This window comes from Pinus tabuliformis, chromosome 1_2 (assembly GCF_031772625.1).
Source record: "Pinus tabuliformis cultivar Carrire ecotype Pingquan chromosome 1_2, CPIR1, whole genome shotgun sequence".
NCBI classification, from domain to species: Eukaryota; Viridiplantae; Streptophyta; class Pinopsida; order Pinales; family Pinaceae; genus Pinus; species Pinus tabuliformis.
The window spans coordinates 515,679,979-515,704,665 of record NC_142298.1 but is presented as its reverse complement, the minus strand read 5'-3'; the positions used below and the strand labels follow the sequence as shown (position 1 = coordinate 515,704,665).

The following is a 24,687-nucleotide window of genomic DNA, read 5'->3' as shown; positions in this document are numbered from 1 at the left end:
TGCTGACATCAAAGACTCTTGCTCATAATGAAAATATTTCTACCTAGATTTGAAGCAAGTCAATGAAATACACACAAAATCACCAAGGGAAGAAGAATTTTCCCGCACAACCGAAAAACTAGATTTCATCTTCTGGTGAACAATGCGGACTAAATGAATTGTATTATATTCGCATTGTTTAGTATTTGTTTTCTTCTATGCTTTCCTATGAATAATAATATACGAATAACTACTAAATCAATAGGTCGCAACCATTGACGGATAAAATAAAGTTAGAGCCTCGAAGATATGAAAGTTAAAAATTATTTTGTAATAAATTTTAACTTGTGTCTTTGAAGGTAATTATGACATGCTATCAACATTGATCTTATGTTTTACTTCTTTAAGAATGATGACTTTCAGCAGTTCATATTTCTAGAACAGTCCATAATGTTTGTCCGAGTGTTGATCTCTATGAAGATGACCACAAATATAAATGTAGTGCTTGGTCAAGTGGAGAACCTCCTACGGCGTGTGTTGATTTCTCAGGGAAATCTCAGGGCATGATGCATAAATTAAATCAAGTTTTTCATAAATGCAATCACACTTTTCATATAAAAAGTTTTTTCATATAAATAAGAAATGGATGCTTCTCTAAAACATGCATCACTATAATTCATTTATTTATGCAGACTTTAGTGTAGTCATCTTCTGATCATTTGGACAATAAACACCTCCTCCCTTTCTGCTTGATCTTTTGCAAATTATTATTATTAGTTTGCTCTCTTATTTTACCAGTTTGCATTGCATAGGATTTCATGGTCGTATGAGCAGTTTGCGTGATATCATTGCAGCCTAAGTTGTATTTGTAGCTACTCCTAGCTATCGGGCAGCTCTGACATTTTTCGATACCCTTGGAAAAATTATTGTTAGTTGTATTTCCTGGTACAACTAATGTATCCAAGAGAGACACAGGAATTTAGCCTCGAGAGGGTTGATTCTAGAGCAGAGCCAGAGCCTGACGAGGATATAAGTAGGTTCTTTGTTGAAACTAACGTATTTACAATCGATGAATTATATAATAGCAATATTTCATCGGATGTGTATAGTATTATTGGTCAATCTGATTTTAGAATATTCTCAAATTTTGAAAATAAATTGAGGTCAAATAGTATCGACCAAACCATTGCTACTGGCATGGACAAAACTATTGCTACTGACATTGACAAAACTATTACTACCACTGATTCAAAAGAAATAGTAAAGAATAAGAAGACAGACAGCCATCCAGACGAATTGAGATCTTGTGAGGTAAACTCCAAAGCGCATTTATAGTCATGTCGGCCGAACGCTGACAAAGTTACCATACAGGAGCTTGCAATATTACTGTCACGTTTATCTCTCTAATATTACAAAGCGTATTAATGCTTGAGGTATTAATATTGTATAAAGATTAATTGCAGTCTAGCATATAATGTTGCATGGAATTAGCTTAAAGTGATAAGTCCAAGCTGAGATTCATCTGCGAATCCTCATGCAAAATACCGCGTTGAGTGCCGGCATGAGTATTAACAGAGATTGAGGCAGATTCAGCTGTGCAAACATTGGCACCAAAATGTTGCAGATTACTTTCAGAATCCAGATGAGTTGAACGTTCGGCCACCAACATCTTTTGCTTGGAGCATCACGAGATGAGTACATAATTTGCTTGGAGCATCACGAGATGAGTACTTTTTAGTTTCAGAGTCTCCCACCGTTTACAGTAATTCTGGTGAACTAGAGCTCACAAGCTCCGAAGCCGTATGGGTCGATTCCCGGAATCGACCCGCCGCCGGTCGGGCGGGGCGGGGCGGCGCGGGGGTGCGCAGCGGCACCCCCGCGCCGCCCCGCCCCGCCCGACTGGCGGCGGGTCGATTCCGGGAATCGACCCGTACCGGCTTCAGAGCTTGTGAGCTCTAGTTCACGAATCTTAATCATTTGTATTAGAATAACCTCTATAATATATATTGTAAAAATCTAAAAATACAATCATAACTAAAATTTTGAAGTACAATTATAACTGAAACATGAGATGATAATATCATCATGACACAACTAAATTAACACTCAAGGAGGCGCAACGGCCAATGTATTGAAAGCTGCAATATTCATAACGGTACCCTGAAACTGCAGGTGGGGTATTGGGCTATTTGAACAAATTGTCATATATAGTAAGCATTTTAAATTCCATTCAACTAGTTTGAGTACTCTGCCCCTCTTCTTCACTGATCATTACTTGGTCGTTTGCTCGCTTTCCGCCATATAACCTGAAAAGATGAAACAGAGACATGCCAGACACAAATACCATGCACAGAGCTGCTAAAAATGCGTTAATCATTCCCGCTCCAGTTTTGAAACAATATGCCCCCAAAAACATGCATGTATTGAGCCACCCAAATTCTTCCAGCCCCTGCTCTGAAATATACGCTGCTTGTGCAGTAGATGCTGCTGCAGCGAATATAACATAAGCCACGGCCTGCTCATTGCATAAACTTCATAATAAGAAAACAGAATACCACCCAATGTCATTAATGAAAACAACAATAAAAAAATTTAGAGAATTTTTCACTTTAAGTATTTTAGTTATAATATTAATTTGTCAAATTTTGGATGGTTACTCTATCCATTATCAAAAACCAGATATAGATGGAGTAACCATCTGAAAAGTTAAGCACATTACAGATCCAATACACAATTCTCCTGAAATTTCTAACAATAATTAATATAATGTTGAATGTTTAAGATTTTCAGCTGATATTACCTGATCACAACAAAATATTGCCCATGCCAATGACTTGTTCAATAGTATATTTTGCCTATACAGACTCACAAAGCATCTTAACCCTTGTAGAAGCGAGTATACTCCAACAACTCCATCTACAATGACTAAGAATCTGGATTCAAAACAAAGAACCCATGTCAATATTTTTTGCCAGGCACTGTTTCCAAAAATATTTGCATTTCAAGAAACCAAGAAACCAGAAGATGAAATCTAGTTTTTCGGTTGTGCGGGAAAATTCTTCTTCCCTTGGTGATTTTGTGTGTATTTCATTGACTTGCTTCAAATCTAGGTAGAAATATTTTCATTATGAGCAAGAGTCTTTGATGTCAGCATGTTCCCAATTCTAATGGGGAATGAAATCCGGTCTATGCATAAGAAAATGATTATGGTTTCCTACGAAAAACCAAGTCAATGAAATACACACAAAATCAAGTATAAAATATGCGAATTTCAAAGTATAAAAATGTATAATAAAAAATTATACGATATATATAATTTTTTATATTTGATATTCATAAACACTTTTATATTTGAATTTCGTATTCTTTATAACACAAGAGTTGCATGGTAATGATGTCACTGCCTTTTTTTTTGTAAAGATGTATAACGATTTAAAAAAGTAAGTAATATATTTAATGTGGACCCTGTAGTAACAAAAACACTATTTATAAAATTAAATCTTATTTGGAATGTATTTTCTGCATGTAGCGTATGGAAGGCAGACCATTTGAAACCCTCCCCAGATGATTTGGAAGAAGTAAATAATATATTTAATGTGGACCCTGTGCTAATAAAACACTATTTATAAGGTTAAATGTTGTATGCTATATTGGATAATGATTTAATGATGTCTTAAATTAAATTTCTAAACTTATAACATGTAATTTGATCTCATAACTGTGATATTAACAAAACCAAAATTGTACATATCTTACTATTTCTGCTAATCAGTAATTTATTCTTCTAACCATTGAAAATTTTAAGGAAGTCAAAGCATAATATTGGCTATGGCTGATACAGAAATGAGTTCAAAAGGTTGAAAAAAGATCAGGTTCTCCAAATTACAACCAATTTAAAAGTGTCTGCATCTTATTGAATATTTGTTGTTGCAAGTATTATTGTGTCAAGCACACACATGCTCGTGGGAAAAGGTTCTCCATTTTTTGTATTTCATGATCCTTTTATATAGATAGGCCTTGCACAATGTATCAAACGTTGGAAAATATGATATCATTGATAGCAGAATAAAAGAGAATATTAGATGTGCTAAGAATCTAGCTATTCAATTTCACATCATGATTATAATAATAGGTTTAAACTGCTTCTAAGATTGTATTATTGATTTTTAATTTATAAAATTATTTTTTCAATTTGGTTTGGTGAAATAAAGAAACAAATAGTTCTATCTAATAGCATGTTTGTTACCTAATTGATTTTTCAAGTGTTAGTCTTGGAAAGGGATTTAGAGAATTAGTTATCAAAATTTGCAAATTATTTTTCCTATATCAAATAACAAAAGAAATAGCAAAACCAATCCATGGTATGACAAAGAGTGTAAAAGTGCGAGGAGAGCAATTAAGGAAGTTGTTGATGAATCTCTTAAAATGGACAAGATAAAAATGTATAAAGCCCTAACTAAAAGGAAAAAGAGGCAATACATTCGTCAAAGACAAGGGAATCTCTTACACCTCTCTAAGCTAGCTCCTAAGAAATTTTGGAGGCAAATTCTGACTAGGAAGACTAAAGAGGTGTCTCACCTCCATTCTTGGAATAAGAAGAAGGATTCAGGGGAAGTTGCTAGGGGGATGCATGAGAGAATTCAAATAGGAGGAAACAAACTAGAAAAAAAGGAATGAAAAGAGAAGTTTAAGAGAAGAGAATGGGATAAAATGAAGTGTGACGAGTATATAGACTAGATCAACGCTTAAAAAAGGTGCATCCATTTTCAACATTGTCCCTCCTAACGTGCGTCTAGAAATAAAACAATTGCATGTGAAGGTGGGAGAATAAAGTATTCATTGCTTGATTCGAAATTACTTGAAGATTTGGGTAGATGTGTTCTAGATCCGTGCAGCGCCACCCCCCGGCCGCCCCGCCCCGCCCAACCGGTGGCGGGTCGATTCCCAGAATCGACCCACTGCCGGTCGGGCGGGGCGAGGCGGCCCGGGGGTGCCGCTGCCGCGGAGGGGGCGGGGGAGGGGGAGGGGGAGGGGTGGCCAGGGAGGGGGCGGTGGCGGTGGAGGGGTGGGTAGGGGGGCCGGGAGGGGGCGGTGGTGGGGGATGGGTGGGCGGGGATGGGTGGGCGGGGAGGGGTGGGCGGGGGGGCCGGGGAGGGGGCGGTGGCGGGGGGTGGGTGGGCAGGGGGCGGTGGCGGTGGGCGGGGAGGGGGCGGTGGCGGTGGAGGGGTGGCCGGGGTGGGCGGGGGGACCAGGGAGTGGGCGGTGGCGGTGGAGGGGTGGGCGGGGTGGCGGTGGAAGGGGGGCGGGGAGGGTGTGGGCAGGGTGGGCGGGGGGGTAGTGGCGGTGGCGGTGGAGGGGGATGGGTGGGCGGGGTGGGCGGGGAGGGGGCGATGGCGGTGGAGGGGTGGGCGTGGACGGTGGCGGTGGAGGGGTGGGCGGGGGAGAGCACAACTGTGATTTTCGCATTGATTTTTAAGTTAATTATTATTTTTTGAAAAAAAAAAGTTGTTATTATTATTTTTTTGACATGAAATTCATAAAAAAAAAACTATTATTTGACCATTTTTAGTTAATATTTTTGTATAAAAATTGTGATTTTGACATGTTAATTCTAGCAAAAAATTATCAAAACGTTTAGTTTTTTTGTTATATTTATGTTAAAAATGGTTATTTTTATGTCCATTGTTAAAAAATGTTGTTTTTTAGAAACAATTATTTCATGTGGATTGAAAAATTAATTAAGGATGTATAAATATGTAGATTATCTAAAATTCAAACTATCGACTTTCTAATTTAAAAACGCAAAACAATAAAAACCCCACAAAAAAAAAAAAAAATTAAGATAGAGAACAAGAAAATATGAATAAAATGACCACTTCAAAAACTATCAAATTTAGAAAATAATTTTTTACATTTCACACACTAGAAAATTTAAAGTCAAAAAATAGGTCTTTTAAAAAAAGGGTGTGATGCAGAATACTCACTTTTTAAAATCAGGATGAAAATCACTACCATTCACTACCATTCTAAAACTTAATGCACATGAAAAATTTAAAGTTCCAAAAACCATGTTCTAAAAAAAACATGTGTATTCTGCATCACCACTTTTGAAAATCGGGTCATTTTTTTGCCACCTCTACAAAACGGGTAACAGTATCAGTTCCCGTTTCAAAGTTTACATTGTTTGTCCTTTTCTTATTCGTACCCATATGCAAGAAAGCACTTTATCAATTATTATTCGCATTGTCTTGAAAAACAAATTTGTTGTATGATATTGGAAGTCACCACTTGCTTGTAACAATTCCCATTGTACAATTTTTTGGTAACTAAACCTATTTCTGATGTCATGATCACGTGCATTGCCATAAAATAATGTTGGAAAGTTCATTTCTTCTGCATATTTGTCTTTGAAAATGCCTAATGGTCGTTGTCCTTCAGCAGGTGCCAATTCAATAATCTTGTCTTGCAAATCGTAGATGCGTTGTGATTCTATTAATCCATGCACCAATGTTTCAATAGGTGTTTCATTATTTGCATCACTATCTGTATCACTTTCATTGTCACTGTTTGAATTTTGTACAATGTATTCATTATTCTCTTGTAAAACATGGGCCCAATTCTCATTTATACAAATGTTGCTAGCTTTATAAATACTTCTAGAACATAGTTCGTTCAATGCTTTCATGACAATAATTGGACGTACTTTACTTGTTTGGTATGCATTTTTGTATTGCAATCGTCTTTTCAATGCAACTGCAATTGTCATTGTATCATTTAGATATTGTGGCAATGCTTTTTGCACAATGTCCATATGAACTGGTTCATTGATAATTGATCCTATTAAGCCAATTTGTAATCGTCTATGTCCCCATTGTCTGATTTGTGCAAATGCAATTCTCAATGACACAAGTCTTTCTTCTAGGTCTGAAAGTATATTTACAGCTGGCAATGAAATGTTACGTCTTATTTGTTCAGGTGTTGCAAATTGTGGTAGCTTTCCATTCTCGAGCGCTTTCTTGCAAGAAACACATATGTTTTCATTGCTAAAGGTCCTATTGTTCAACGTCAAATTCATATGCTTTTCTTGCAAATCTATAGTGAAGAATCTAATATTTTTTGCAAAATGCAATTTGTTGCAAACTGCACATGTATTCCTAGGCGTGTCTTTGACTTTTTCCATATAAATTTGTATTGCATTTTTCTTGCTTGTAATTCTTGACTTCTTATTAGAAAATGGTTTTTTGCATTTGTCATTGCATTTGCGTTTTGTGCGTATGAATTGCTTTAGCTTGTGATAATTCAACCTACAATCCTTAGTTGGTTGCATTTGATCTAAATGACATGCTATCTCAAATGCAATATTATTGCTAAAATGTAATTGAGATATACATTGCTCTTTTTCTACTATATGCTTATGACGCAATTGATTACAAACGTCATTTGCTTCCATGTGCAGTTGTTGAGAATTGTGAACATATTCTTGTATCATTGCGTGGTAGTGAATATGTGATGTATTTGTCATGAATGACAAGATGTTAACAATATCATTGCATCTCGAATAAGCGGAATTGTAATTGACAAAGTTATTAGCAACAGAGGACCATACTTGGATATTGACTTTGAATATCACAGATATCCATTGTAGACAAAATGGTTCGCCTTCCAGTTGCCCTTTTTCATATGGCATTGCCATATTTATCAGATATTGTTTCCAGTTGCTATTCATTGTATAGTGTATCACATCAACTACTAGGTATTGCTCTAAACAATGCAATGCCTCTTGATTCTTATGCATAAGTGCATTGCAAAAAGATTGCACAATGTAAAGTCGCAAACACTCTGCATTGAATTCTGTTGCTACTAAATAGCAAATTGCATTAAAGAGACTGTCACCACAATTAGATGTCACTTGCTTTGCAATTGTTAGTCCATTTAAAAGCATATTATTTGCAATGTGCATCCAATGGCTTTCAATATCTTTGCAAATAGGTGACAGGTAGATATTAGACTGGTTGCAAATGAAAATTGGAAACTTTTGGTAAACCAATGGTTCATAATGACCACTAACAGGATTTGCATCATGAAAGAGAATGCAATATGGAATTGCATTTTCATGTTGATTAAAGAGCAAATATCTTGTTTTTCTTGTCAATGACCAAACTGCAATTGATATATCTAGCCATTTAGCTAACCAACGTATGCAAAAGGTATCACCCCATAAACCTCGGTCAGACTCCTTTATATTTGTAGATGCAGAATAACGCATTTTATGAAGATATGTACCAATATCATTAACACCATGTAACTCGTATAGGAAGTCAATTGCTAGTTCATACTGATATGATTGTATTGCTTCAACGTCATTGTTGTTTAAGCAAAAAAGGAAGTGGTCTATTAACCCATTTCGCAATTCATTTGAAGTATAATGAAAATGTAGAAGCATTTCGAATGAGTCAAATAGACAATCTCCTACAGTATATGAAAATGCATTTAGTCTAAAAAGACCATTTCTTTTTAATACAATATCAATGTTCTCAGGCAAAATGCATTGCAATCTGAATTTGTAATTGTCAACATCTATTATTTCTTCCATGATTTGCAATTTCTTACCAGAGTTGCCTTTTGCAATTGTCTTGTACAGCTTTGCAAAAAATATTGATGAAGTTAGCAAAAACTGAACATGATTGTTTTGAACAAAATGTATGTATATTAAAAAAATAGGCTATTGCATTATGTTGCTAAACAAATATCAAATTTCTAGCAAGAAGCCATATTTATAAATAACAAAGAAATTGGAAATGGAAACAATGCAAAGACATAATGAAAAAATGGAGCATAATTTTAAGAATATTTGTGCAAGTTAACAAAAGGAAGCAATGGAAAGACAAAATGAACAAATGCAGCATAACTTTAAGACAGAAACATGGAAACTCATGGACTGTCAAAAGCTAGATTACACTTCGTAGCACGAGCTTGGATCATTCAAGAGAAAGTGGAAGGGCAGCTCATGCAATGTCTTGACACAGTTTTCATATAATCATGGGACTGTTTAAATGTGAATATCCATATGTATATTTTTTTATGGCAGTGTTTATGAACATATCTAGGAGCTAATTTTTTATGAGACAAAACTGGTTTCAAACCTACGATATATGTCAGAATGACCATGATAGGGCTGTCATATTGACATTTTTGAAAACTGTTTATGAAGCAAGATATCTTCTCAGCCATACTTTTATCACTTCCTATGCTTAAGGATATCTCTATATGTATATTTTTTTATGGGACTGTTTATGGACATATCTAGGAGCTAATTTCTTATGAGACAAAACTGGCTTCAAAGCTCTGATATATGTTAGAATGACTATGATAGGGCTGTCATATTGACATTTTTGAAAACTGTTTATGAAGCAAGATATGTTCCCAGCAATACTTTTATCACTTCCTATGCTTAAGGATATTTGTGAAATGCAGAAACATATATAGTAAATGTAATTTTGTTTTCATAATAAAATTATTTTTTCTCTCTGAGGAGAATAAGGTAGTTGAACATCATATCAAAACCAATCTGGTTATAACTAGCTAACATGACATTTTAATCTAAAGTTTAAATGGACAAAATGTCTTGATACATCATTATACAGAGCTAGTTGGATGCATTACCCAACTTCTATTTGTTGGGATCATCTCAAATAATATTATTGTTATGATTATAATAATTAATAATATTAATATTAATATTAATGTAAACATAGAATAAACAACAACAATTCCAGATTTGAATTCCAATATAATTGAATGAGAGAAAAAATATAAATGAGCCAATACAGCTTAAATATCTATATTTTTTAAAACAATCACGCAGTAACTCGAGTATAAACCTAGAGTAACTGGACCATAAACCTACACAATGCAAAAATTAAAAGCCTAACAAATTGACAAAAAGCAATTAATAGAAAAATTGACAAAAAGCAATTAGTAGAATAATGCCGTACCTGCAACGAAGCCCAGGGTTCGAATTCCTTCTCGTCTAGACCATATTCATGCACAACACAGCCTGTACGAGTACCATGAGAAAATCTGCAAATGACGAAATTGGTTAACGAAGTCTTGACAAGCCCCTGGAAAAATACTTGCAGGTCTTTATTCCTTTCTCCAAACCATAATACATTCCATTAATAAAAAGGCAATATGCGGCACATACATAAATACTTGCAGGTCGATGCGAAGCCCGCAATAAGACCCCAAAACCTTTCCACCCCCAAAACTTTGGTTCGACTTAGGTTATATTGTTAATATAATGAAAAATCACGTCGGCCAACCAATGGTCAGCGATCGATCGATCGCATATAGTCCTCGGCAGGGATGATGGAGTAACTCGACTATAAACCTAGAGTAACTGGACCATAAACCTACACAATGCAAAAATTAAAAGCCTAACAAATTGACAAAAAGCAATTAATAGAAAAATTGATAAAAAGAAATTAGTAGAATAACGTCGTACCTGCAACGAAGCCGAAGCAGTCCGCTCAAGCCTCACAACTCATGAAACCAGACCCTTGAATTTAATAGAGCAGTACCAGGCAAACAGTGCTCCTTTCCCCAAACCATAACACATTCCATTAATAACAATACATTCCATTAATAATAAAAAGAGCCAATATGTGGCACATACATACATAAATAGTTGCAGGTCTTTATTTCTTTCTCCAAACCACAATAGATTCCATTAAAAACCCAATATGCGGCACAAACAGTTCAAACAGTTCAAAAACCCCAATTTATTTAGATCTTCATGTGCAAAAACAGTTCAAACTACAAAAGACTGCCGCCAATCTGTACCAAGAATCACAGCTTCACCCAAGTCGTCTCGGCCCAAATGATAAGGAAGTCACATGGTGGTCGAAACCGACATTTACGTAAATTTCCATAAAAGCCATGCAGGTAAGAGAAACCCCCAGTATTTAACCAGAATGCCATTAACTTATAATGCTCAAATAACCATGGACTCTTGAGGGAAACGAAGGGACAATACTGTGACAAACATCAACGCCACTGGAAAACGCCAAACGACAGAGGAACAAACATCTAAACAATACAGTAGCCGAACTTACCAAAGCGACACTAGACAGTCAAGGCATACAAGCCGGACCTGGAACAACAGAACCGCAACCAAACATTTGCTATACAGTTAACTGAGCAGGCAGGAACCGCATTTTGTTTTCACCACAGACAATACAACAAATACAAAGGAAAAATCGCAGAGATTGCAGAGCTAAACAACCAAGTAACAATAATAACCCAAAGGGCGTGAACAACGTAAAACCCAAGCCGACTAACTTTCCAGGATCTCGAGCAGGGACAGTTGTCCGCCGATAAGACCACCACAGTACATGCCGTCCACTTGGGAGTCGCGGGACCACGTGCCGCTCAATCTGTACCAAGAACCATAGCTTTACCCAGGTCGTCTCGGCCCAAATGATAAGGAAGTCACATGGTGGTCGAAACCAACATTTACGGAAATTTCCATAAAACCCATGCAGGTAAGAGAAACCCTCAGTATTTAACCAGAATGCCATTAACTTATAATGCTCAGACAATACTATGACAAACATCAACGCCACTGGAAAACGCCAAACGACAGAGGAACAAACATATAAACAATATATTAGCCGAACTTACGAAAGCGACACCAGACAGTCGAGCCATACAAGCCAGACCTGGAACAACAGAACCGCAACCAAACGTTTTCTATACAGTTAACCAAGCAGATAGGAACCGCATTGTGTTTTCACCGCAGACAATACAACAAATACAAAGGAAAAATCGCAGAGACTGTAGAACTAAACAACCAAGTAACAATAATAACCCAAAGGGCGCGAACAGGGTAAAACCCAAGCCACATGGTGGTCGAAACCGACATTTACGGAAATTTCCATAAAACCCATGCAGGTAAGAGAAACCCTCAGTATTTAACCAGAATGCCATTAACTTATAATGCTCAGACAATACTGTAACAAACATCAACGCCACTGGAAAACGCCAAACGACAGAGGAACAAACATCTAAACAATACAGTAGCCGAACTTACCAAAGCGACACCAGACAATCGAGCCATACAAGACCGCAACCAAACGTTTGCTATACAGTTAACCGAGCAGGCAGGAACCGCATTCTGTTTTCACCGCAGACAATACAACAAATACAAAGGAAAAATCGCAGAGACTGCAGAGCTAAACAACCAAGTAACAATAATAACCCAAAGGGCGCGAACAGGGTAAAACCCAAGCCGAGTAACTTTCCAGGATCTCGAGGAGGGACAGCTGTCCGCCGATAAGACCACCACAGTACATGCCGTCCGCATGGGAGTCGCGGGACCACGTGGCCTTCACCTCGAACGACGCGAAGCCCGCAATAAGACCCCAAAACCTTTCCAGCCCCAAAACCTTAGTTCGACTTAGGTTATATTGTTAATATATCGAAAAATCACCTCGGTCAACGAAGGGTCAGCGATCGATCGATCGCATATAGTCCCCGGCAGGGACTAATAATAGGACAACCTAATATTAATAATATGATATTATTTTAAGATTGATACATAACATTAACAATATTAATGTAATAATGAGATATAATAATATTGTAACACAGAGCTATTATTATTAATGATATATTATTATTATTATTATCTATGTTATTAATATTATTTAAGTAATCGTATTAATGCTAATATTAAGTGTTTCCAACATTAATATTAATAATATAAAAAAAAATAAAAAATAATAATAAAAATAATAATAAAATCGTTAATAATATTAACAATAAAGAGTTAATTATAAAAAAAAGATATTATTAATATTATTATGCAATCATATTATTATATATAACCATTCATATTATAATGTTATTATTAATATTAGTATTATTAATAATATGGGCATTCGCAAGCTTGGAGGGTTAGCTTAATTGGTTGAGTTCATGTTGCCTAAAAGCACTTCGCTAATGGGAGGTTGCTAGGTCAATTATTTTGGATGCCCTTGGGGTTAGGCTCTACTAATAAACAAGTGGGAAGTGATCCCTCCAGGTGGATATAATACTATTATTATTATCATCATCCTTTAATTCAAACTCTATCATTTCTAGTTCTTTCTTCCTTGGTAGCACTTCGTATTAGATATCATATTTGTTTCTCTACATACCACATGTGAACTAAACACATCTCCTTAGTTTCTAGCTTCCAAATCTTACAAGTTTTCATACTACCTTTATATCTAATAAAGGTACAATTTTAAACTTTCATATGTACCTTACTACTATTATCCTTTGGAAGGTGTATGTTAGCATCACAATCAAATACCTTAAGATGTTTAAGAGAAGGTTTCTTACTAGTCCATGCCTCATGTGTATTCTTGTAATCCAACGCTTAAGATGTTGATCTATAAACTATATAACATGTATTGTCCATTATCTCTACCTAGAATTCCTATCCTAACTCGACACCACTAAGAATGTTCATTGATTTCTCCATTAACATCATGTTCATCCTTTCTACAACTTGATATTGAGGTTTGTATGGAGTAATATTATGCCTTTCTATACCACACTTATTATATAATTCTAAAAATTCATTTCACATATTTATCCACCATTACCTCTCCTCAACACCTTAAAATTATTCTTTACTAGATTTTCCACAATAGCCTTAAAATCGGAAATTTTCAAACACTTTAGATTTGTTCCTAAGGAAACAAATCTATGTATTCCTCAAGAATCCATCTATAAATGAGACATATACACAAATTTACCTAGTGATACAATTGACACATGTCCAAACACATCACTATGCACCAACTATAATATTCCCTTTGACCTTGTTGAGCTAGAAGATAATCTTACCCCATTCTGCTTCCAATATAAAAAATGCTTACAAAGATCAAAATCAGGACAAATATTAGACAAACCTTCTACCATACCATTATTGCATATAACTCAAATGTCATTATGTCTATCTTCGAACCTTTGATGCCATAACATAGTCTTCCCTCTAGAAGTTGTAGGAGTTTTCCCCTTTTTCCACTCCACTCTAAGAAACAATAATTAATGAAACTAATGCACCCATCACTAATGTTGGATCCTTGTAGCTTATACAGAATTCCAATCTAAACTCCCCTCACTAATATCATTTCTCATTGAACCATCTTATAGGTATCCTTTTCAAACACTATTAAATTTATACATGCATCACTCATCTTGCTTACACAAAGTAAATTTCTAGCCAATCTTGGGATGTGTAGAATACCAAGGAATGTTATAATCCTAGCACTGATTAGATTAAACTTGAATATTTCTCATATTATAATTATACATACCAAGCTCTCCCCTAAGAAAACATCACCATGATTGAATCTTTTATACTTGCAAAAATTCTCACAATGAGGAGTCACACGAAAAGATGCACCTCATTTGATTAGTCATGCCTCATGATTTACATGTGCGCTTGAAAAATCCATGTACACATCCCTTCCTTCATCTAAGAAGATTTATTTGTTTTGCAAAAGGAGAATCTTTGGACACCTTCCCTTTCTCAAGAATTTCAGATCTACATTCTTTCTTGTAGTGCCCTTCTTTTCCACATCTCCAACATACCCTTATGAAATTTCCTAGATATTTAAATCTTCCTCTAGATTTATAACTCACATTTAAGGAAACAAGATATGAAAATAACCACACCATCCCATGATTTTGGTAGAGAACATAAGAAATTGATGCACTTTTGTTGGTTCCATCCCAACCCTTGAAAACTCTTTTGAAACCCATCAACTCGTATTAAATTAGTCCTAAAGCTTAAGAGAGTTTTGTAGTGCTTAGATGATACCTAGTACAATGATATAGTTCTTGAGTATTGGTTAGTTCTATACTATAGTGAAAGAAGAGGTCAAAAAATGAATTTTTTGAGTGAATTTTACCTTTAATAAAACATTGAGAAAAGTGTTGTAATTGATGTCAAAGTGTTTGAAGGAATTTTATTTAAAGATCATTAGCTCAAGTGCTCTTGAAAATCACACAGTTGTATATCCCTATAAGAGATCTTTCCAACGATATATGGCACTTAAAACAACTCCCTAGGGATAAGGAGGGAGTTATGATAGTTTGAAGTTTGGCAGGGTTTCGCACTGCATGGTTCCACACAGGCTTACATAAGGCACATTTTCTTTCCATTAACTGACTTGTAATTTGATGTCACACCGTAGAGTTCTTGGTTGCAAAAGATGTTAATGAGAGCCATGGTTGATAGAAATCATGGTATGGGAATTTTCCCGAGAATTAATGGACTCCAAAAATTAAAGAAGGTGCAGACAACAAATAGACTCCACAGAATGAAAAATTCCCTATTAAGTAACATATGTTGTGCTATGGAAGGTGTGAATTGACAGAAGGCCCATACATCAAATAGACTCTACCAGACAAAATTTTTTTGGTTAACTAAAAATGAATTTCACATACTATCATGAAAGGTGTTGGTTGGAGAGCTTAACCATGGGTGCATATGTGCACTTAACAGACTCTATGGGATGGTGAAATTTCTCTTCAGAAGAAGATGTTGTAATTTTGCATCTAATTACCCTTTTATATAGCAAAGGAAATAAATGAAAAACTATTAGGCCCACATGCTTCCTTCTATACCTGACGATATGACACAGTGAGAAATGGAAGAAGGATATTGTTCAAGACCAGATGATGTGGTAGCTAATTGGAAATACATGTCAGCATGATGACTCATGGCATGATGTGGTAGGTGACATGTGGCATGTAGATTTGGAATTTTCAAATACCCAAGTTAGCCAAATCCAAGTGACACATGGCACCACTCATAAGGTGACATGTGGCATGTTGTTGACATGGTATGATAGTTGGCATGAAAACTCAGTAGGTGAGATAGATCATCATGGCATTCAAATTTCTAGTTGAAAAGGTTATAAGAACTTAGTGTTGGGCATAGAATTCCCCCACAGCATGTTTTGGGGCTCAAAGCCCAAGTTTTGAGTGATATTATTGTAAAGCTCTGCGAATTGCGAGCACGAAGTGTATGTTAGAGTCATAGGTTTGTCTGCCCTAAGTATTGAATGTAATGTAGGCCTACAAATGGTCTGCAGAATAGAGCGAAGCTCTAAGTGTAAAAGATAGTGAAGGAAGGAAGAGCGAAGTATGAGATAGAAGCCAAAAGCAAGTGTCTAAGTGTGTCTTGGGTCGTAGTAGTAGGAAGAGGCTCTGCATCTGAGTCCGCAGAGGCCTAGTAGAGTTTGCAGTTGAGTGCGCGGACCCTTGCAGCTGAGTGCGCAGGGTAGAGTAGAGTCTGTAACCGGAAAAGAGATTAATAAAGAAAGGTTTGGTTACCAATTATGTGCATCTATTCTGAGTGTTACATGTTTGATATCATTTGCAATTATATTGTTTATTTACTGTGTGCACTTGTATGAATTGTGAATATTGTTAAGTATAACTGAAAGCATACAAATAAGCTATGTTAGTCAACTGATATCGGGTTGCTAGTAAGGACTTGGGTAATAACACTGTTCGGCCCTCGAGTAGGGTTGCGCGAAGGCAGCATCTCAGGCTGTGAGGTATGGGTAACTGCGCGTAGCAACGTGAGCGCAGGGTCGAACCGTAGACCACTTGAAACCATAAGACATCTCCAAGGTGTGGAAACCTGGTTCTAGCACCCTCCCATACTACTTCGTTTGAGACCACGGTCCGCGCTTTGCGGACTTTGCTGAAAGGGCCAGTGGTACCAGGATTTGTTTGGCTAAATCACCTCTGAACCTAGGCCAAGCCCTAACAAGCCAACAAATGGTTCCATTGCCGGGATCAGGATCTGCATAAGGGATGTCTGATGTCGTGTCACTGGAATCCAACAAAGAAAGAAATTGAAGGGTGGTTAGACAGAAAGATTCACGAGTTCGCGGCACAGGAAAACAGGAATATGTGAGTATTAAAGGAAGGTTGGAGTGCTACTTATATATGGAAATCCACAAAATTTTCTTTTCATCCTTCCCCTCTGAATTGTACGAGTGGATCGCAAAGCTAACAGACAGTCAGGGAAGCTGTAGGCTCGACAAACCGACTGTGTGGACTCCAGAATTGGTGCGCAGACTAGAAGCATTGGAAGATAAGGTCGCGTGCACTAGGATCCTTTGGCTCGATTGAATTATAGGAGGGTTTATCACCGAGTTCGCGGTAGATACGACCGTCAACTACAACAAGGTGAAATGACGCTTCCTCAAGGGACCGCGAGGTAAGTACATTAAATCGTTGAACACTTGGATTAAATTGCTATTGTGTCAAAAGTGGGTTATGCGAATAAATTGATGTTTGGGGCTACGCGAAGTGGGAGGATCTATAGAAACGAAGGTAGTGTAGAGATAGCAAATAGCCCCTTGATTTCACCTCGGTAGGAAAGTGAGGAAGAGCTCATGAAATTTTCTCCGAGAAGCGCGATCCATCTGATAAGGTAGCGAATTCCACGCATACCACCTCCACCTACACCACCACCAGTGTCACCATCTTCACCTCCATCTCCACCCACACCACCTCCGCCACCACCACAATTCAATATGGTGAGCGCGATAAAATTTCCGGCATTCAGAGGAGTAGGGAACTAAGATCCAAACCAATTTTGATTCGTGGTAAAAGTTGTATGGGAAGCACAAGGTGTCATGGATGAAAATATTAAGAAGGAAACATTGTTAAGTGCGTTGCAGGATCACGCACTAACATGGTAGATTAATCATTCTAATGACCATCCTAACGCGGGGATTGCAGATATCCAGGCTGTGCTGAACAGAGAATTTAGCAGGCCAAAGTCGGAGACACAATCGATTATCGGGTTTAAGGAAATCGCGATGCTTCTAGGTGAGACCCCATGGGATCTGGATCAGAGACTGAAGAGTATGATTCATGAAGCCAACATGACCTTGACGGAAGGACAACACTGCTCATGGTTTGTAGTGTTACTAACGACACATTTGAGGACGACTTTGTCGCAACGGAAGTTATTCACCCAGGCTGAGGCTTTGGAGATTGCAATGAGGCTACATGAGACCCCAATACAAGATCCTGGCATGGGAGTCCAAAAAATCTACGTGCAATTGCAAAATTTGTGTCTGGAAATGCAGAGTTTGAAACAGGATAGGACAACTCGCCCAAAAACACGCAAGGAGGTATGGTGCATAAAATGCAAAGGCCAGGGGCATGACAACGACCATTTTCCAGTCTTTGCGAACTACTTGGAGGGAGGAGGGCCGATGCCATTAAGACCAGAGGCACAAGCAGGACCGAGCAAGACACCTGCATTATGGTGCTTGATTTTTGAAATAGGAGGAAAGCACGCTACAGATAACTGTCACCAATTATAGAAGTATACGCAGACGTCCCAACAATTGTTCTATAATTTCTGCAGGTTGGCAGGCCATGATGAGCGCACCTGCATAAGTTATGAACTGATGATGGATCGGACTCCTACCTACAGAGTGCAGACCAAAATGCGAGCCCTTGATCCAAATGCAGGAATGGCGCGTGCTAGATTTTAGGGGTACAGACGAGGTCGAGGTGGAATGGGACCAAGAAGGGGTCATTGATAGCTGATTTGTTACAATTGCGGAGGGTCAGGGCATTATGTCCGCGACTGTACAAATCGATGAGAGCATCATGTTTATATTGTACTTAGTTTGATCATGAGACGGAGGACTGCCCTACACTGATAGCGAGTTTGCGCGATAAAGGTATACTCCAGCCTCCCCCGACTCAAATATGAAAATGATGAGGTTTGAACGACGCGAAGAGGACCCGAATGTAAACATAGTGCTCAGAAGCGGTATCATGACAGGAGATGAAAAAGGTAAGCAACCTGAAGAAAGTGTGTGGGTTCGCAAGGCTCCTACAAAGGAACCTGAATTTGATTTGGGGTGCGCGAAGGAGACATTCATGGAAGCTAAGAAGAGCTTCACGGAGGCCTCCACTTCAGGTAGTAAGGATCAACTAGAGTCGAAGATGGATCCTTCAATGATCACTACCTTTCTGGAGACATGTATGAAGTTGTTGCGAGACAGCAAAGTGGCGAAGGAACTACAGGAACTTATCACTAGGTGCGCTGGGTCGGGAGAACCGCGTGTAGTCCGAAAGCTTGGAAAGCACACATCGCAAACAGGAAGGGAAATGAGATTGACTGTGCAAATCGAGGAGTATGAAATGGATCAAGTAATTCTGGATCTAGGATCGGATGCAAATGTACTTCCAAAGCAGACATGGGAGTGTATGGGTAGGCCCGCGTTGCAATGGTCCCCTATTCAATTGCAAATGGTGAACTAGCAGGAGATCCTACTGATGGGAAGATTGCAAGGAATAACGGTAGACATCAAAGGTGCAAGCACACTTGCAGATTTTGAAGTGATAGAGATTGTTGATGACAAGAATCCCTATCCTGTGCTACTGGGAATATATTGGGCCAATGATATGAATGGATTGATAAATCTAAAGAAGCACAGAATGATTTTTGAGAAAAAGTCACTGCGCGTAGTGGTACCTTTAGACCCTGCCAAAGGATCGTGCTACACAGAGCCAGTGCACGACAACGAGAGTGATGACGAGCTAGACTGTATCTACAAGATAACTGCTCGAGAAAAACATTAGGTAAATCTTGCAGGCGATGACAGGATTTCGTGGGAGCGCGAAACCTCCTGCACATCAGATTTAGATGAGGAAACAGAACGATGGTCGAACCGGTTACACGAGGTAACCATGCTCAATTGTAACATGATGGTAAGATCATTGCACTGCGTAACAACGAAGGTGAGAGATCTACCCATGTATGACGGGTTGACAGCAGTGGATGAATTCCTGAACAAATTTGAAAAAGAAGTATCAGAACAACAACGGTTTGATGCTCTGAAATGGGCACTGCGCGCTACACCTGCAAGGTGGTGGGGTACGCATCAACAAAGTTTCGGGGACTGGTGTGAATACAGAAATATTATGCACTTACAATTTGGGAAACTGTAGATGCGGCTAGTAGAAAAGTATTATGGATGGGATGATCCACGCACACACCTCGCGAAATGGACCAAGGTCTACGGGGAAGAGCCACAACCTGAATGGGTGCATTTGTTCTATCATACCCTGGATGTCATACCCATTAATTTGTATATTGAGACAGAGCTCCGCCATGGTACGAGCGAATGGGATATCTTGCACGATGGATTTCTGTTAACTTTCACGTTTGAATATCGTTGGTGGGATACAATTGATGATGCACTACAAGTGGTAAAAGCCGTTATCTTCAAAATACCCCAGGAACCAATAGGAGTGCTTCAGCCGGAATGGGCGACACAACTGAGCTGCACGCTGGAGTGTTACAATGTAAATGTTGAGGAGGATGATGAGGACCCCAGAATATTAACATTCTAGAAACAGAAGGCTGTCGCGAGGTTTGAGGACCATTGATTGAGGATCCTGACATCACCACGCCGCTAAAAACGAAGTAGGTAAACATTGGAACGGAGGCGGAACCAAAGTATGCAACACTTGGAGACTATTGGGATGATGCTATTATGGATAAGGTCGCTAAGTTACTCCGCGAATACCAAGACTTATTCCCAACCAAAATTACGGATTTAAAAGGGATCGTTGGTGACTTAGGGATGATGAAGATCACCCTAAAACCCGATGCGAAGCCGGTTAAGCAAAGACCTTACTGCTTGAATCCGAAATATAAGGAAAAGGTCCGTGTAGAATTAGACAAAATGCTTGCAGCCGGAATTATTGAGCCAGTAGAAGAATTTGACTGGGTGAGTCCTATGGTAGTGCAAGAGAAGAAGCAGAAGGGCGAAATAAGAATATGCGTGGACCTCAGGAAGTTGAACGACACCTGTGTACATGACCCATTCCTGACACCGTTCACAGATGAAGTATTGGAAAATGTTGGCGGCTAGGAAGCATACTCGTTCACGGATGGGTTCTCAGGGTACCATCAGATCAAGATCGTGTCGGAAGACAGGAGCAAAATGACCTTCACAATGGAATGGGGTTGCTTTCAATACACTGTTATGCCGTTTGGATTGAAGAACGCACCAGCCATATTTTCGTGCATCGTTGTTGCTGCGTTCAAAGAATACATCCACAAGTTCTTGGAGGTCTATCTGGATGATTGGACTGTCTTCGGATTAGTTAAGCACCATGTAGCAAGCTTACACTTGATGCTAGATACTTGCTGACGACACCAGATTGCGCTGAACCTTAAGAAGTGCACATTCCTCGTTCCCTTTGGAAACCTGTTAGGACATGTGGTCTGCAAATAGGGATTGATGGTGGACCCTACGAAGATTGCAGTAATTCTAAATTTGGAAGCACCACGAAGTGTTAAATAGTTGTGTGCTACCTTGGGACACACCGGGTACTACAGAAAGTTTATCAAAATCTATGCCCAAATCACCGCACCGATGGAAAAACTATTGAAAAAAGATGTTACGTTTTGTTGGAATGACAATTGCATGAAAAGTTTGGATGCCCTGAAGGGGAAATTGGCCTCCGCTCCAATCCTGGTCTTCTCAAAATAGGATGTGGAGTTTCATGTCCACGTTGACACGTCGTGTATGGCGTTGGGAGCAGTCCTCACACAGGAGGGTGGGGAAGGCTTGGATCACCCTATCGCGTTTGCAAGCTGAAGGTTGTCCAAAGCAGAGAAGAAGTATTCCACCACCGAGCACAAGGGGTTGGCGATGGTGTACACACTCCAAAAATGCCGACACTATTTGCTCGGAGGACATTTCAAGATGTATACCGACCATACCGCGTTGAAATACCTGGTCAATAAGCCTATGTTGGGGGGGCACATATGCATGTGGCTCTTATTGTTCCATGAATATGATTTTGAGGTCATAGTAAAGCCGGGATGACTGAACGCCGGACCAAATCACTTGTCGTGCATTGAGATGGGCGAGGAACCCACTTAATTGGAGGAGGGACTACCTGACGCTCAACTTTTTGCTATGCGTGTCGCGGATGGAAAATTCAAAGATAAAATCCACTTTTTAACCATAAGGACCATGCCAAAGGAATACTCTGTCCAACAGAAGAAGGAATTGGTGGTGCGTGCGGAGGATTTTTCTGTCATCGCGGGGCACCTATACAAAATGGGAAATGATGAGATATTGCAAAGATACGTACTTGAATTTGAACAAAGTCAAATCCTCGCGGAAGAACATGGGGGAATTTTAGGAGGACACTATGCAGGACGAGCAACTGCACAAAAGATTCTCCGTACATGGCTGTGGTGGCCAACCCTACACCAAGATTCGAAAGCGCACTGTAAGGCCTGTGATCTATGTCAAAGGACTGGAAAACCATCGCGGAGAGACGAGATGCCATTAAATCCACAAATGACACTGCAGCCGTTCGAAAAATGGGCAATCGAGTTTTTGGGACCAATCAAACCTCAGGGAAAGATGGGTGTGCGCTACATCATCACCGCAATGGAGTATCTGATGTGATGGGTGGAAGCACAACCAGTAAAAGATTGCCCTGCCACTACGGCTGCGAAGTTTTTGTTCAAAAATGTGTTGACCCGATTTGGCTGTCTGAAAATCTTAATGAGTGATCGCGGAACACACTTCCTGAATGAAACCATCAACGCGCTCACCGAAGAGTTCCAGGTATATCATCAGAAGAGTACACCGTACCACCCATAAGCCAATGGGACTGTAAAAGCTTTCAACAAAATATTGGAGATTGCGCTGACCAAAGTGTGCAACGAGCAGCGAAACAATTGGAACCTGTGCGTACCTGTCGTGCTATGGGCTTACAGGACAACATGCAAGAAATTGACGAGACAGACGCCTTTTCGGTTAGTTTATGGCGTAGAACCTATCATGCTAATGGAATATATCGTACCTAGTTTGCAAATAGTAATGCTCACAAGGATGACAGACCTCGAAGCTTTGAAGGAAAGGCTTGCGCAATTGGAAGAACTTGAGGAATAACAGTTTTTGGCTGGGTTTCATCAACAGGTACAAAAGTAGCGTGAAAAATCCTGGCACGACCGCCATATCAAGTTTCGCACCTTCAAGGTAAATGACTTAGTTCTGCTGTACGACAGTAAGTTTGAAAAATTTCCAGGAAAATTCAGAATGTAATGGTTGGGACCATACGTGGTTAAGGAGGTCACAGAAGGAGGCGCAATCCAGCTAGTCAAACTTAATGTAGAACCCTTCCCAGGCAAAGTAAATGGCAGTCATTTGAAGCCCTACACGAGTGGGCTAGATATCTGACTAGCCGGCTGAAGCATAGTCTTCGTGCTCCAAGGAGATGGATAAAGGCACGAGACTATAAACATACACAGTAGATGCCGATACAGATGTAAGGAACAATTCAGACATGGAGGGCTCAGAAGAACAGATGCAACAAGTTCAGTAAGCAGCAACTCAGTGCATTGCAGATATCAGGACCATTCGAGACCAGTTGGAGGGACTCTGCGCCAAGATCGCCGCGTTGATAGAGTGACTCGAGGGTGAGTCACGATGTTTGTGTTGGGGGCCTATTGGGCATGGAATCCCCCCATAACATGTTTTGGGGCTCAAAGCTCGAGTTTTGAGTGATATTATTGTAAAGCTCCGCGAATTGCATGTGTGAAGTGTATGTTAGAGTCATAGTGTTGTCCACCCTAAGTGTTGAATGTAATGTTGGCCTACCCATGGTCTGCGAACCATAGGTTTGTATAAATAGAGCGAAGCTCTAAGTGTAAAAGATAGTGAAGGAAGGAAGAGCGAAGTATGAGATAGAAGCCCAGAGCAAGTGTCTAAGTGTGTCTTGGGTCGTAGTAGTAGGAAGAGGCTTTGCAACTAAGTGCACAGAGGCCTAGTAGAGTCCGCAGCTGAGTGCGCGGACCCCTACCGCTGAGTGCACAGGGTAGAGTAGAGTCTGTAACCAGAAAAGAGATTAATAAAGAAAGGTTTTTTTACCAATTTTTTGCATATGTTTTGAGTATTACATCTTTGATATCATTTCCAATTATACTTTTTATTTACTACGCGCACTTGTATGAATTGTGAATATTGTTAAGTATAACTAAAAGCATACAAATAAGCTAAGTTAGTCAACTAATATTGGGTTGCTAGTAAGGACTTGGGTAAGAACACTGTTCGGCCCCTGAGTAGGGCTGCACATAGGCAGCATCTCAGGCTATGAGGTACGGGTAAGTGCGCATAGCGACGTGCACGCAGGGTTGAACCGCGGACCACTTGAAACCATCAAACATCTCCAGGGTACGGAAACCTGGTTCTAACACCCTCCCATACTACCTCAGGTGAGACCTCAGTCAGCGCTCCGCGGACTATTTCTGAAAGGGCCTGTAGTACCGGGATTTGTTTGGCTAAATCACATTTGAACCTGGGTCAGGCCCCAACAAGCCAACACTTAGCAAGATGGGCACGAATTGGAGACAGAAGCACTATAGGAAGGCAATCAATGGAAATTCAATAATCAGTTCATAGTGGCACTATTGAAAAAAGGCGAGGGATGGAGAAATTCTTGTTAGTTGCGTGAAACTTCATGTCCCATCATAGAGGTCAAAGCCAAGTCATAGGCTTAGGGTGCATTATGAGAGACAAAGTCCACAAGAGGGAAAACATCTTGGCACCAAAATATAACACGAATTTCAGG

General features: G+C 39.2%; 1 pseudogene; it reads right to left on the bottom strand.

Moving 5' to 3' along the window:
- Positions 1-2,209: 2,209 nt before the first annotated feature.
- LOC149206590 (CASP-like protein 2BC1 pseudogene) lies at positions 2,210-22,716 on the bottom strand (annotated as a pseudogene).
- Between the last annotated feature and the right edge of the window lie 1,971 nt (positions 22,717-24,687).